Genomic DNA, 17255 nt, shown 5'->3' with positions numbered 1-17255 from the left:
TACTTCCATCCTGATGCACTTGCTTAAAATAACAAAGGAGATCAGACACCTAGACATGTGATAGAAATATAACAATATAGCAATGCTTTGTGACTTTATAAAATGTATAAAATACCATGGGTAGACATAGATTATGATTATGTAACAAACTAAATGCCACCATTTTAATAAAAGTTCTTGTCTCTATTATAAGCTTTCCTTGAGAGGAGGGGCAGTGCCATGGTTAATTTTATGTAACAACTTGACTGGGTTATGGGATACCCAGATAGCTGGTAAAACATTATTTCCTGGTGTGTACATCTGGGAGGGTGTTTTGGAAGAGATTCGCATTCTACTCAGTAGACTGAATAAAGAAGTCACCCTCATCAACGTGTGTGGGCATCACCTAATCCATTGAAGGTTTGATTAGAATTCCAAGGTGGAGTACAACAAGGTTGGATTTGCCCTCTTTCCTTGAGCTGAGACATCCATCTTCTTCTGCTCTTGAACATTGGCACTCTGGTTCTCCAGGCTTCAGACTCAGATTTGGACTTACAACCCTGGCTACCCTGGTTCCCAGGCCTTTGGGTTTAGACTAAAATTACAGCACTAGCTTTCTGGAGACTCCACCTTGCAGAGGGTAGATTATGGGATTTCTTAGCCTCTATAATCATGTGAGCCAATTCCCACAACACATCTCTTTCTATATACCTAAATATATCCTACCAATTCTGTTTCTCTGGAAAACTCTGGCTACTACAGGGAGCTTGTTTTTTCAAAAGAGTGAATAGGCGAGGTGCAGTGGCTAGCACTTGTATCCCAGCACTTTGGGAGGTTGAGGTGGGAGGATTGCTGGAGGCCAGGAGTTTGAGACTGGGGAGCATAGAGAGATCTGTCTCTACAAAAAAATTTTTTTTAAATTAGCCAGGTGTGGTGACACATACTTGTAGTCCTAGCTACTTGGGAGGCTGAAGTGGGAGGATCACTTGAGCCCAGGAGGTTGTGGCTGTAGTGAGCCAAGATTGCACCACTACACTCTAGCCTGGATGACAGAGCAAAGAGTAAAAACAAATCATCTGTGAAATGTACAACTAAGCCGTCCGTGATTTCCATTCAGAAGAAAATAAAGTCCTGAACCTCATATTATATAGAAAGCCCTGTTTCCCCACTTATAAGAATAAATCTGGGTCCACATTTTACCCCCTTATGGATTTAGTTGCCCACTGAGAAGGTTGCCCTTTTGTAATGAACTCTCATTAAAATGCCCAGTTAGTGACATCGATAAGTTTATCCTTTGCAGAAAGAGAGCATGCTGGGGCTATAATGACATGTGCTTTCTGTGTTCTTAAGGCATTGATTAACCCTCACCTGCCAGAAATCATTAGCAAATGGATGGCTATTTTCTGATAGTTTTGAAAGGAGGATAAGTTTTAGTAAATAATCATTGGCTTGCTTTCCTGGGGGAAAACCAGATTGGAATAGCTGTGAAACGCTACATTGGTTTATTTTTTAGTGGGTGTATTTAGGAAGGAATGGAAATTGCATTCCAAGCAGCTAATTATAGGATAAGCGTGGCTACTTAGCCAGGCAGCAAGCATGTCAACTCTGCACAGAGCTATCACATTGTATGTATTTTCTGTTCTCTGGATAATTAACAGGATCAAAATATTACTGCCAGATTCAAGGGGAAAATTAACACATTATCTTAATTGTCTTTTCTACTCAGGTACGAGGCATTACCATTTCAAAAAGGACTTGTCTAATACATTGGAATTTTAAACTGCAATTCCTGAAGATGTTGTTAATCCCTTTCCAAACTTTGATCTACTATTGTGATATCTTTGGACCCTGGCTCCTCCGTTTTCACTTTTGAACTACAGTCATGCATTGCTTAGAGACGGTGATATGTTCTGAGAAATGCATAGTTAGGAGATTTTGTCATTGTGCAAATATTGTAGAGTACATTTACACAAGCCTAGATGGTATAGCCTACTACACACCTAGGCTATATGGTACACCCTATTGCACTGACTACAATTGTATATACGGTCTATCAGTGACCCAAACAACCTTATGTGGTGCCTGACTGTATTTAAAAATGGTTACAGAGGGGGAAGTGGTACACTAGAGCCAGCTTGTACTGTGTCCCAAGAGCTGAGTGCTAAATTTTCAGAAATTTTGTTAACTGGGTTAGACAAAGCTATTATTAGAAAGTAAACTTTGTAAGGCCAGGCACAATGGCTCACACCTGTAATCCCAGCACTTTGGGAGGCTGAGGTGGGGTGATCATTGAGGTCAGGAGTTCAAGACCAGCCTGGCCAACATGGTGAAACCCCGTCTCTACTAAAAATACAAAAAAATGAGACGGTCTTGGTGGCGTGCACCTGTAATCCCAGGTACTAGGGAGGCTGAGGCACGAGAATCGCCTGAACCCAGGAGGCAGAAGTTGCAGTGAGTCAAGATGGTGCCACTGCACTCTAGCCTAGGTGACAGAGTGAAACCCTGAGTCAAAAAAAAAAAAAAAAAAAAAAAGGAAATTTACAGTTAGAAAAATTGTATCAAGACAAAGGTGGTAAATACTTAAAACATATCACTTCCTGATTGCTTTACTACATTTTCCTATTCTCTATGTTTTTGAGGTTGTAGCTATTGTATCTGTATGGTGGAAATGCTATATAATGGTGAGCTAGTGCTTATCTCTTCCCAGCTTTGCACTCAGTGACATTGTGTCGGTAGCATGAACGCAGCCATGGTGGGATTTTTACACTGTGGAAACTGGCAAATACTACAAACCAGAGCTTTATTGATTGTCTAGACCAGAGATTGGCAAACTCTGGCCTGCCAGATGGATGCCTATTATAATAAAGTTAATTGAGACATTTATTTACATATTGCTTATGGCTGCTTTAGTGCTACAATAGCAAAACTGAGCAGTTCCTACTGAGGCTGTATGTTCTGCAAGCCTAAAATATTTACTATCTAGCTCTTTACAAAAAAGTTGCTGACCTCTGGTCTAGATTTAGAAAGTGACAGAGAAAATATTGAAAATACAGAAGAAATGTATGACCTTTGTGCCCTGCCTTTAATTAGAAGAAGCCAGGATATTGGTCTTCAGGCATGGCTGTATCTTGGAGTTCAAATGATGTCACTGTGTTAGAGACATGTGAACCAGAGCAACTCTATCTTGAATAGAGGCTGGGTAAAGTAAGGCTGAGACCTACTGGTCTACATTCCCAGATGGTTAGAGATTCTAAGTCACAGGATGAGATAGAAGGTTGGCACAAGATAGAGGTCATAAAGACTTTGCTGATAAAACAGTTTGCAGTAAAGAAGCCAGCAAAAACCAACCAAAACCAAAATGACAATGAGAGTGACCTCTGATTGTCCTCACTGCTACACTCACACCAGCGCCATGACAGTTTACAAATGCCATGGCAACATCAGGAAGTTCCCCTATATGGTCTAAAAAGGAGAGGCATAAATAATCCACCCCTTGTTTAGCATATCATCAAGAAATAACCATAAAAATGGGCAACCAGCAGCCCTTGGGGCTGCTCTGTCTATGGAGTAGCCATTCTTTATTCCTTTACTTTCCTAATAAACTTGCTTTCACTTTACTGTATGGACTCACCCAAATTTTTTCTTGCACAAGACCCAAGAACCCTCTCTTGGGGTCTGGATCTGGACCCTGATCTGGTAACAACCAGATCTCTCAGCTTTGCTTTCTTCTGTATTAACTTTGTTTTCAGGCCGGCTTTTCCATGATGTCACAAAATGGCTTCTCAAAGTCCGTGACTAATATCCTTGCTGTAGTTTAGGAACTCCAGCTAAGAGAACATCACTTTCAAAGTGGTTGCAGCAGCAAAAGCCCTGTGCTGTGTTAACCTGTGATGGGTCATGTGCCCATAGAGGAACCAGTCACAGAGATAAAAGTGCCTTGACTGGCAAGGCCTACCACATGGGCCCAGCCGTGGAGCTGCGCATTAGGATCAGCACCAGTCCCCACTGAATGCCCTAACTGAGAGAGAAGGAATGTAGTTCTCCAGAAGAAAATCAGGTGCCTTATTAGAGAATGCGGCATTGGTGGTTGGGCCGCTCAGAGCCACAGATGTCTGCTGTAAATATCATCTAAGCCCTCACAGCTGGAAGAGTGATCGGTGCACCAGTAGCTTTGGCACTTTCTGGGAGCTCATGAGAAATGCAGAATAACAGGCGCCTTCCCAGACCTAGTGACCCAGAATCTGCATTTGACAAGATTCCCAGGTGATTTGTATGTGTATTATGGTACAGGAAGTGCAGTTCTAGCAAAACTTTTCACTCTGCAGGAAACCAAGGTTCAGCAGGTTCAATGACTTATCCAAGATCACCCAGGCTAAGTGCAAATACAGCTCCAACCAGAGCTCACTGGTGAGCTCCCGGCCACAGTTCTATCTGCTATCCCAGATAGCTGGCCAACAAGTAGCCCCTAAATAAAACTGCTACAGATGCTCTGATTGACCTCTTAGGCTGAAACTATCTGGAATTCTACATCCTGTCGGGAAAGGGGTTTTCTTTTATTTATTATTATTTTTTTATTATACTTTAAGTTTTAGGGTACATGTGCACAATGTGCAGGTTAGTTACATACGTATACATGTGCCATGCTGGTGTGCTACACTCATTAACTCGTCATTTAGCATTAGGTGTATCTCCTAATGCTATCCCTCCCCCCTCCCCCAACCCCACAACAGTCCCCAGAGTGTGATGTTCCCCTTACTGTGTCCATGTGTTCTCATTGTTCAATTCCCACCTATGAGTGAGAACATGCAGTGTTTGGTTTTTTGTCCTTGGGATAGTTTACTGAGAATGATGATTTCCAGTTTCATCCATGTCCCTACAGAGGACATGAACTCATCATTTTTTATGGCTGCATAGTATTCCAGGGTGTATATGTGCCACATTTTCTTAATCCAGTCTATCATTGTTGGACATTTGGGTTGGTTCCAAGTCTTTGCTATTGTGAATAGTGCCGCAATAAACATATATGTGCTTGTGTCTTTATAGCAGCATGATTTATAGTCCTTTGGGTGTATACCCAGTAATGGGATGGCTGCGTCAAATGGTATTTCTAGTTCTAGATCCCTGAGGAATCGCCACACTGACTTCCACAATCATTGAACTAGTTTACAGTCCCACCAACAGTGTAAAAGTGTTCCTATTTCTCCACATCCTCTCCAGCACCTGTTGTTTCCTGACTTTTTAATGATCGCCATTCTAACTGGCGTGAGATGGTATCTCATTGTGGTTTTGATTTGCATTTCTCTGATGGCCAGTGATGATGAGCATTTTTTCATGTGTCTTTTGGCTGCATAAATGTCTTCTTTTGAGAAGTGTCTGTTCATATCCTTCACCCACTTTTTGATGGGGTTGTTTGTTTTTTTCTTGTAAATTTGTTTGAGTTCATTGTAGATTCTGGATATTAGCCCTTTGTCAGACGAGTAGGTTGCGAAAATTTCCTCCCATTTTGTAGGTTGCCTGTTCACTCTGATGGTAGTTTCTTTTGCTGTGCAGAAGCTCTTTAGTTTAATTAGATCCCATTCATCAATTTTGGCTTTTGTTGCCATTGCTTTTGGTGTTTTAGACATGAAGTTCTTGCCCATGCCTATGTCCTGAATGGTAATGCCTACATTTTCTTCTAGGGTTTTTATGGTTTTATGTCTAACATTTAAGTCTTTAATCCATCTTGAATTAATTTTTGTATAAGGTGTAAGGAAGGGATCCAGTTTCAGCTTCCTACATATGACTAGCCAGTTTTCCCAGCACCATTTATTAAATAGGGAATCCTTTCCCCATTGCTTGTTTTTGTCAGGTTTGTCAAAGATCAGATAGTTGTATATATGCGGCATTATTTCTGAGGGCTCTGTTCTGTTCCATTGATCTATGTCTCTGTTTTGGTGCCAGTACCATGCTGTTTTGGTTACTGTAGCCTTGTAGTATAGTTTGAAGTCAGGTAGAGTGATGCCTCCGGCTTTGTTCTTTTGGTTTAGGATTGACTTGGTGATGTGGGCTCTTTTTTGGTTCCATATGAACTTTAAATTAGTTTTTTCCAATTCTGTGAAGAAAGTCATTGGTAGCTTGATGGGGATGGCATTGAATCTATAAATTACCTTGGGTAGTATGGCCATTTTCACGATATTGATTCTTCCTACCCATGAAAATGGAATGTTCTTCCATTTGTTTGTATCCTCTTTTATTTCATTGAGCAGTGGTTTGTAGTTCTCCTTGAAGAGGTCCCTCACGTCCCTTGTAAGTTGGATTCCTAAGTATTTTATTCTCTTTGAAGCAATTGTGAATGGGAGTTCACTCATGATTTGGCTCTCTGTTTGTCTGTTATTGGTGTATAAGAATGCTTGTGATTTTTGTACATTGATTTTGTATCCTGAGACTTTGCTGAAGTTGCATATCAGCTTAAGGAGATTTTGGGCTGAGACAATGGGGTTTTCTAGATATACAATCATGTCATCTGCAAACAGGGACAATTTGACTTCCTCTTTTCCTAATTGAATAGCCTTTATTTCCTTCTCCTGCCTAATTGCCCTGGCCAGAACTTCCAACACTATGTTGAATAGGAGCAGTGAGAGAGGGCATCCCTGTCTTGTGCCAGTTTTCAAAGGGAATGCTTCCAGTTTTTGCCCATTCAGTATGATATTGGCTGTGGGTTTGTCATAGATAGCTCTTATTATTTTGAGATACGTCCCATCAATACCTAATTTATTGAGAGTTTTTAGCATGAAGGGTTGTTGAATTTTGTCAAAGACCTTTTCTGCATCTATTGAGATAATCATGTGGTTTTTGTCTTTGGTTCTGTTTATATGCTGGATTACATTTATTGATTTGTGTCAATTGAACCAGCCTTGCATCCCAGGGATGAAGCCCACTTGAACATAGTGGATAAGCTTTTTGATGTGCTGCTGGATTTGGTTTGCCAGTATTTTATTGGGATTTTTGCATCAATGCTCATCAAGGATATTGGTCTAAAATTCTCTTTTTTTGTTGTGTCTCTGCCAGGCTTTGGTATCAGGATGATGCTGGCCTCATAAAATGAGTTAGGGAGGATTCCCTCTTTTTCTATTGATTGGAATAGTTTCAGAAGGAATGGTACCAGTTCCTCCTTTTACCTCTGGTAGAATTTGGCTGTGAATCCATCTGGTCCTGGACTCTTTTTGGTTGGTAAACTATTGATTATTGCCACAATTTCGGATCCTGTTATTGGTCTATTCAGAGATTCAATTTTTTCCTGGTTTAGTCTTGGGAGAGTGTATGTGTCGAGGAATTTATCCATTTCCTCTAGATTTTCTAGTTTATTTGCGTAGAGGTGTTTGTAGTATTCTCTGATCGTAGTTTGTATTTCTGTGGGATCAGTGGTAATATCCCCTTTATCATTTTTTATTGCGTCTATTTGATTCTTCTCTCTTTTTTTCTTTATTAGTCTTGCTAGCAGTCTATCAATTTTGTTGATCCTTTCAAAAAATCAGCTCCTGGATTCATTAATTTTTCAAAGCATTTTTTGTGTCTCTATTTCCTTCAGTTCTGCTCTGATTTTAGTTATTTCTTGCCTTCTGCTAGCTTTTGAATGTGTTTGCTCTTGCTTTTCTAGTTCTTTTAGTTGTGATGTTAGAGTGTCAATTTTGGATCTTTCCTGCTTTCTCTTGTGGGCATTTAGTGCTATAAATTTCCCTCTACACACTGCTTTGAATGTGTCCCAGAGATTCTGGTATGTTGTGTCTTTGTTCTCATTGGTTTCAAAGAACATCTTTATTTCTGCCTTCATTTCGTTATGTACCCAGTAGTCATTTAGGAGCAGGTTGTTCAGTTTCCATGTAGTTGAGCAGTTTTGAGTGAGTTTCTTAATCCTGAGTTCTAGTTTGATTGCACTGTGGTCTGAGAGACAGTTTGTTATAATTTCTGTTCTTTTACATTTGCTGAGGAGAGCTTTACTTCCAACTATGTGGTCAATTTTGGAATAGGTGTGGTGTGGTGCTGAAAAAAATGTATATTCTGTTGATTTGGGGTGGAGAGTTCTGTAGATGTCTATTAGGTCTGCTTGGTGCAGAGCTGAGTTCAATTCCTGGGTATCCTTGTTAACTTTCTGTCTCGTTGATCTATCTAATGCTGACAGTGGGGTGTTAAAGTCTCTCATTATTATTGTGTGGGAGTCTAAGTCTCTTTGTAGGTCACTCAGGACTTGCTTTATGAATCTGGGTGCTCCTGTATTGGGTGCATATATGTTTAGGATAGTTAGCTCTTCTTGTTGAATTGATCCCTTTACCATTATGTAATGGCCTTCTTTGTCTCTTTTGATCTTTGTTGGTTTAAAGTCTGCTTTATCAGAGACTAGGGTTGCAACCCCTTCCTTTTTTTGTTTTCCATTTGCTTGGTAGATCTTCCTCCATCCTTTTATTTTGAGCCTATGTGTGTCTCTGCATGTGAGATGGGTTTCCTGAATACAGCACACTGATGGGTCTTGACTCTTTATCCAATTTGCCAGTCTGTGTCTTTTAATTGGAGCATTTAGTCCATTTACACTTAAAGTTAATATTGTTATGTGTGAATCTGATCCCGTCATTATGATGTTAGTTAATGCAGTTTCTTCCTAGTCTTGATGGTCTTTACATTTTGGCATGATTTTGCAGCAGCTGGTACCAGTTATGCCTTTCCATGTTTAGTGCTTCCTTCAGGAGCTCTTTTAGGGCAGGCCTGGTGGTGACAAAATCTCTCAGCATTTGCTTGTCTGTAAAGTATTTTATTTCTCCTTCACTTATGAAGCTTAGTTTGGCTGAATATGAAATTCTGGGTTGAAAATTCTTTTCTTTAAGAATGTTGAATATCGGCCCCCACTCTCTTCTGGCTTGTAGAATTTCTGCCAAGAGATCCGCTGTTAGTCTGATGGGCTTCCCTTTGTGGGTAACCCGACCTTTCTCTCTGGCTGCCCTTAACATTTTTTCCTTCATTTCAACTTTGGTGAATCTGACAATTATGTGTCTTGGAGTTGCTCTTCTCGAGGAGTATCTTTGTGGTGTTCTCTGTATTTCCTGAATCTGAATGTTGGCCTGCCTTGCTAGACTGGGGAAGGTCTCCTGGATAATATCCTGCAGAGTGTTTTCCAACTTGGTTCCCTTCTCCCCGTCACTTTCGGGTACACCAATCAGATGCAGATTTGGTCTTTTCACATAGTCCCATATTTCTTGGAGGCTTTGTTCGTTTATTTTTATTCTTTTTTCTCTAAACTTCCCTTCTCGCTTCATTTCATTCATTTCGTCTTCCATCACTGATACCCTTTCTTCCAGTTGATCACATTGGCTCCTGAGGCTTCTGCATTCTTCACGTAGTTCTCGAGCCTTGACTTTCAGCTCCATCAGCTCCTTTAAGCACTTCTCTGTATTGGTTATTCTAGCTATACATTCGTCTAAAGTTTTTTCAAAGTTTTCAACTTCTTTGCCTTTGGTTTGAATTTCCTCCTGTAGCTCAGAGTAGTTTGATTGTCTGAAGCCTTCTTCTCTCAACTCGTCAAAGTCATTCTCCATCCAGCTTTGTTCCATTGCTGGTGAGGAACTGCGTTATTTTGGAGAAGGAGAGGCGCTCTGCTTTTTAGAGTTTCCAGTTTTTCTGCTCTGTTTTTTCCCCATCTTTATGGTTTTATCTACTTTTGGTCTTTGATGATGGTAATGTACAGATGGGTTTTTGGTGTGGATGTCCTTTCTGTTTGTTAGTTTTCCTTCTAACAGACAGGACCCTCCGCTGCAGGTCTGTTGGAGTTTGCTAGAGGTCCACTCCAGACCCTGTTTGCCTGGGTATCAGCAGCGGTGTCTGCAGAACCATGGAATTTCGTGATCTGCAAATGCTGCTGTCTGATCGTTCCTCTGGAAGTTTTGTCTCAGAGGAGTACCCGGCCGTGTGAGGTGTCAGTCTGCCCTTACTGGGGGGTGCCTCCCAGTTAGGCTGTTTGGGGGTCCAGGGTCAGGGACCCACTTGAGGAGGCAGTCTGCCCATTCTCAGATCTCCAGCTGCATGCTGGGAGAACCACTGCTCTCCTCAAAGCTGTCAGACAGGGACATTTAAGTCTGCAGAGGTTATTGCTGTCTTTTTGTTTGTCTGTGCCCTGCCCCAGAGGTGGAGCCTACAGAGGCAGGCAGGCCTCCTTGAGCTGTGGTGGGCTCCACCCAGTTCGAGCTTTCCGGCTGCTTTGTTTACCTAAGCGAGCCTGGGCAATGGCGGGCGCCCCTCCCCCATCCTCGCTGCCACCTTGCAGTTTGATCTCAGACTGCTGTGCTAGCAATCAGTGGGATCCGTGGGCGTAGGACCCTCTGAGCCAGGTGCAGGCTATAATCTCCTGGTGCGCCGTTTCCTAAGCCCGTCAGAAAAGCGCAGTATTTGGGTGGGAGTGGCCCAATTTTCCAGGTGCTTTTGTCACCCCTGGAAAGGGAACTCCCTCACCTCTTGTGCTTCCCAAGTGAGGCAATGCCTCGCCCTGCTTCGGCTGGTGCACGGTGCACTGCACCTACTGTCCTGCACTCCCTAGTGAGATGAACCCGGTACCTCAGATGGAAATGCAGAAATCACCCATCTTCTGCGTTGCTCATGCTGGGAGCTGTAGACCGGAGCTGTTCCTATTGGGCCATCTTGGCTCCTCCCCCGGGAAAGGGGTTTTCAACAAGACCAGCAAATAAAAACTAACTCCCAGTATTTCCAAAAGATCTTCTATTCAGTTCTTCATTGCAAGAAATGCAAAGTTAAATTCCTAAACTCTTATTTACACATGCATTACTGGTGTTACATGAGTCCCCAAGCACCAGCTGGTCTTGTTTGAATTATGTTGGGCTAACACTGAACCCTGTGTATATTCATCATTATCATCATAACAACAATGATCATAATAAATATATATATACTTTAAGGCCAACTGTAGTCTTTACCATTCTTGGGGCTAGCATGGAAATGCACAAATTTCTAGGCCTCTCCTGTATTTCCTTACATGTTGACATCAGGAATGACACACATGGTTAACAGATTTTCCACATGTTTTTCTCCTTGGCTGACATCTCCCCACTCAATCAGAGCAAAGGCTGTGACCAGAGAGAGTGTTGATTGACTGCTTAGAGGGCATAAGCCTTCATGAGAACACAGGAATGACAGTTTATATAAATATCCTGACACTTTTTTCTTATTATTCCGCCCTCCCTTAAATTCCCAGTTTTTATTTTTTCTTTGAGCTTAAAATTAATATTTTCTTTGTGGACATGTACTATCCCGGCATGCCGCAGAGCTCACTCAAGCAGCTTGTTAGCATTTCCTACTTAATTGGATCTCTTCCTCCCTTACCCATGTGGAATTCTCCTGCTGTGGGTTTCTAATCGATCTCATGTCAAAAAATAAGAAAAAAAGACCATCTTCCCAAATTATTATACATAGTGTAATATATTGTTTCCCTTAGTGGAATAGCCACCAAGATTTAGACTTCCTATTGATGTTGTTTTGAGGGCCAGGTCTAAAAAGTTCCAATTATTTGAATTATTTGGGCAAATAGACCCTCTCTCATTTGTCCAACTTAGCTGGCTAATTGCAGCTGTTTGGTTCTGACCCGGAGGGATTTTGGCAGCTTCCAAAATATGGGGAAATAAATGATGTCATTTTTTTTGGAACAACATTAAAGTTGGAAAGATTTTAATATGTGCAATTTTCCCACTGATAACATTTTACTTTCTGGACACCCTGGAGTGGAAGGAAGATTATGCTCTATTGGACAGAGGTGAAATAATAATAATAATTATTATTATTGTTGTTACTATTTGAGACAGAGTCTCACTCTATTGCCCAGGCTGGAGTGCAGTGGTGCGATCTCAGCTCACTGCAACCTCCGCCTCCTGGGCTTAAGCTACTCTCCTGCCTCAGCCTCCAGAGTAGCTGGGACTACAGGCGCCTGCCACCATGCCAGGCTAATTTTTGTATTTTTAGTAGAGACGGGGTTTCACCATATTGGCCAAGCTGGTCCTGAACTGCTGACCCTGTGATCTGCCCACCTTGGCCTCCCAAAGTGCTGGGATTACAGGTGTGAGCCACTGTGCCTGGCCAAGATGAAATTATTTTTTTAGTTTGTGCTCTCAGAGATCTGTTATGATTGTGCAGTGCATAATTCTAAAAACTTCTTCAGCAACTGGAAGAGATTGGTGATCTACTGTCTTCCAGTCATTCAGATAATTCCAGCTGGCAGCAGGCTGACCTCAAGCTTTGACTACATCCACCTGGGATCTCATGGGATTTAGGTTGGTCCTGGGATGGCAATTGCCTGTGAATGATGCCCTCCCTTTATCAGCACCGTACCTTCACACAGGGGAAGATGTTTCCCTTCCTTTGCCCTCAGTCTAGTACCTGCTTCTTCCTGAGGTTACACTGAGCATGTTTTCCTGCAGTGCCACTGTACTGGACTTCTAAGGGACCTCATGTCTCAAAGATAGAACCTTGGATCCTTTTTGAAAATGTGTTTCCTAGGCCTTCTCATTTCTGAAAGTCCAAGGAGCTCCCAGTTTGCATTCCCTGATATCCAGGGGATGACATGTCCCATGTCCAGCCCTTACTGTTGGAATTCTTCACTAGTTTTTTGTCCTTATCGCCACCCCCATACCAGGATAATCTGGCAAATATCTTTTAACTTGCCTTTGCTCAGAAACTCTAGGGAAGGTCAAATTTAGAACTCTGTTCTCAAATCCTGGTTTTGAGTATCTTGCTGTTTGATCTTGGGAGAGCACATTTATTTCTCTGGGCCTCAGTTTCCTCATCAATAAAATGGAAGGCATTGGCGAAGGTGTGTGTTAAATTCAAACCCAATAGATGAACCCATTTCAAGAGACAATGATCATCCACCCAAACCTAGAATCCTGGCTTTGGCCACCTCTGAAAAGATCCAGATGATTATGCATTTGTAGGATCTGGCAAAAAAATAAACTAGTCTTAAAAAAAAATAGCAGGGTAGTCCTTGCCCATAGCACACATAAAGCTGCTGTTTCTTTCCTCTGTAATGAATGTTTTTGTCTCTGCTTCTGTGAATGTCTAAAGACTTCTAAAGGGAAAATTTCTACTCTAGTTTTTTCCCTTTGTGGACCAATCTTTTGAACTGCAAATATATGGGCAGAGACTATTTATGCATTCAACTTCTCCTGTACATGTTTGTTTGACTGGTAAAATAGAAGGTAAGGGACTATTTACAGATATCTTTGAGAATAATATAAGTACACAAGGGGGCCAGGAATAATAGGTTAACATCACAGAAAATGTAGGCTGGGTATAAACTTCCCAGCAGTTTGCATGATTCAATTATGAAGTAGTATCCCATAGGAAGGGCTTTGATCATCTGCACTTGAGACGTTTTTGACTTTGTCGGATTTTTGAAAAATCTATTAGAGTGATCTTTGCACAAACAGGAGGAGAGACTGCTGAATATGAAGTCTTTTTCTGCATTAATTTCTTTCAGTTTTTTCCCCTCCATTTGCTAATTTCTTTGAATAATCATTACAATGAAGTGTAACAAAGAATCCATTCAGGATTTCAGAATAGCGACGGCATATGTGTATCTTGTAGAGTGTTATATAAGCTTAATCCAATATTGTTGGCTCCTATGTGAAGTGAAAATGTTTAACTTAGTACTCAAGACTCATAAGTGTATGTAACTTGCTTATCACTGACTCTAGATTTCTAGAAGACTAGAATACTCCATTTACATTCTTCTCTGTCTATTTTTGATTCACTGTTTCAAAGTAAAATAAGACACAGAAAAACCAAAAATATATAATTTAAAGAGTTAATGTAAGACAAGCTGGAAACCATCATTCTAAGTAAACTATCACAAGGACAGAAAACCAAATACCGCATGTTCTCACTCATAGGTGGGAGTTGAACAATGAGAACACTTGGATACAGGGAGGGGAACGTCACACACTGGGGCCTGTCAGGGGGTGGGGGGCTGGGGAAGGTATAGCATTAGGAGAAATACCTAATGTAAATGACGAATTGATGGGTGCAGCAAACCAATATGGCGCATGTATACCTATGTAACAAACCTGCACGTTGTGCACATGTACCCTAGAATTTAAAGCATAATAAATAATAATAATAATAATAATAATAAAAGACAAGCATCCTTGCAATTGCTATTCAGATCAAGAAATATAACTTTGCCAGTCTCCCTGGATAATCCTCTATGTGCCCCCTTCTGATCATAGTGTTCTTCCTCCCAACAATCCTGACTTACAAGTTTCACTTTCTTGCATTTTAAAAATAGTTGTATGGCTGGGCGTGGTGGCTCACGCCTGTAATCCCAGCAATTTGGAAGGCTGAGGCGGGCAGATCATTTGAGGTCAGGAGTTCGAGACCAGCCTGGCCAACATGGTGAAACCCCATCTCTACTGAAAATACAAAAAATTAGCTGGGTGTGGTGGCTCGCTCCTGGAATCCCAGCTACTCAGGAGGCTGAGACAGAAGAATTGCTGGAACCTGGGAAGCGGAGGTTGCAGTGAGCAGAGATCATGTCACTGCACTCCAGCCTGGGAGACAGAGGGAGACTCTGTCTCAAAAAATAATAATAATAAAATAAAGAAATAAAAATAGTTGTATTAGTCAAGTGGGCATCTGTAGACACTGTAATTTTTTTTTTTTTTTTGAGATGGAGTTTTACTCTGTTACCCAGGCTGGAGTGAAGTAGTGTGATCTCTGCTCACTACAGCTTCCCCCTGCTGGATTCAAGCGATTCTCCTGCCTCAGCCTCCTGAGTAGCTGAGACAACAGGCGTGCATCATCATGCCTGGCTAATTTTTGTATTTTTAGTAGAAATGGGGTTTCACCACATTTGTCAAGCTGGTCTTGAACTCCTGACCTCAGGTAACCTGCCCGCCTCGGCTTCTCAAAGTGCTGGGATTACAGGCATGAGCCATGGCACCCAGCCGACACTGAACTTTAGCCTTGCCCATTTAAATAGAAATTTTACATGTTTAAAGTCTCTTTTAATTTACAGGTTCTTTTTCCATCCTTTTCTCTTTTTCTTAACTATATCTGTTGAATAACCTAAGACATTTGACCTTAGTGTTTCCTGTAGATTTGGCCGACTGCAAATAGAGCGCAGTTTAGCATGTTCCTCTACCTGCCATTAGTGCATACTCTGGATTTCATTGGACACAGGTCTGATCTGTTTAGGAAGCATGTAGCCTGTGGTGTGTTCTTTCATCAGGAAGCACGTGAATGTGCATCTCTCCCTTTTGTGATAGTAGCAGTCACAGACACTCAGTGGTGAGACCCTTCCATTTATTTGGGTTCACAAAATGATACTATTTTAATTCCATCTTTTTTATTTAATTGAAGTACAAATATTAAAAAATGCTTCCCCTCATCTATACTTGATTGCCCAGTGGCACAGTTTATATATGAAAGGTAGGGTAAAGGCTTGATGTGGGATAAAGGCTTAATTCTTCTTCTATATTTATTAATTTTCAAGATGACAAGTTGGACCCCTATCATCCCAAAGGTGACCAATTAGTGCTGTTTTAAAGTATCAGTATAAATTGTCATCAGGCCCGGCGCAGTGGCTCACGCCTGTAATCTCAGCACTTTGGGAGGCCCAGGCGGGCGGATCACAAGGTCAGGAGATCGAGACCATCCTGGCTAACATGGTGAAACCCCGTCTCCACTAAAAATACAAAAATTTAGCCGGGCGTGGTGGCAGGTACCTGTAGACCCAGCTACTCGGGAGGCTGAGGCAGGAGAATGGCGTGAACCTGGGAGGCGGAGCTTGCAGTGAGCAGAGATCGTGCCACTGCACTCCAGCCTGGGAGACAGAGCGAGACTCCATCTCAAATAAAATAAAATAAAATAAAATAAATTGTCATCAAAAAAGAGAAAGAAACAAATAGAAACAAATTGAGTACCAAAAAGAAGAAAGGAGAGAAGGAAGGAAGGAAGGGAGGGAGGGAGGGAAGGAAGAAGGAAGGAAGGGAGATGGAGAGACAGAAAAAGGATTTGTATGTGAAAAACTATAACATACTAATAATCAGAAAAGATCTAAATAAATGGAGAGATATTCCATGTAGTGGCCTTTAGTTAAAAATAATATGTCAATATTGATTCATTAATGGTAACAAATGGGATTATAACAAATGTATTATACGAATCTAAGCTGTTAATAATAGGGGAAACTGGATGTGGAGAATATGGAAACTCTCTGGACTATCTACACGATTTTTCTGTAAAGTAAAACAACAATGCTAAACTAAAACGTTGATTTACAAAATGTCATGGATTAAACACAGTTTAATTAAACACAGTTAATTAAACACAGTTGCTGGAATTCATTCAGTTGCATATTTTATCCTTTTGAAGCTTAAATTGTCCCATAGTCGGCCTCTTCAAAGTTGGCTTTTGAGTCCTTTTCACGTGACCCCAGTCTTTGAAAGATTTTTTAATATCTGTTTCGACAAGATACTCCAGGCTCATCAACAGAAAGTGCTGTCATTGAGATATCTGATGTCTAATTTTCTTTCTCTTATAGTCTCTTTCTCTTTTCTTTTCTAGATAGCTAAAGGATTTTCTCCTTCCTTTCTTCTTTTCTTCATCCTTCCTTGTTTTTTTTTTTCTTTTCCCTTCTGAGTTCAATCATTTTACTTGAGTGTGTCTTGATATTGGTAGCTTTGGGTTACCATTATCAAGTGTGCGGTATACTCTTTCAATGTATAGTTTCAAATATTTTTTCTTCAGGAAAGTTTTCTTGAATTATAATGTTTAGTATTTGTTTTCTTCCCATGCTTTGATTTTCATTTTTACATTTCTGTTATCCATATGTTGGATATTCTTTGCCCAGCTTAAATATTTGTCACTTTATTTCAAATGCTTTTGAAGAAAGAAATGAAGCTCTTTCTTCATTTCTTTTTATTTTGATCCATTTACCTTAAGCCGTAATCTGTCATATTTATTATACTTGTGTTCCTTCTCATTTCATTTTCAATTCTGAAAATTATTTTTTTAAAGTTTTTACTCTTCTTATTTCTGCTGCCTCATTTCTGAGCTTCTCGCATTCCAATTTCTATCCTTTGCATCTTGCATATTTTCTTACTGTATTTTAGCTCATTGTAAAATAGAAGTTTATCCATTTTGTGAGCATATTTTTTCTGGCAAGCTTTCATTTTCTGTAAGAATGCCATACTGCATCTTTTTTTTCCTTATAGTAACTTCATATGGAATTTACCTTGATACGTTTTTGC

This window comes from Pongo pygmaeus, chromosome 18, assembly GCF_028885625.2.
Source record: "Pongo pygmaeus isolate AG05252 chromosome 18, NHGRI_mPonPyg2-v2.0_pri, whole genome shotgun sequence".
Lineage (NCBI taxonomy): Eukaryota > Metazoa > Chordata > Mammalia > Primates > Hominidae > Pongo > Pongo pygmaeus.
The sequence above is the reverse complement of the archived record's forward strand: the minus strand, read 5'-3'. Positions refer to the sequence as shown.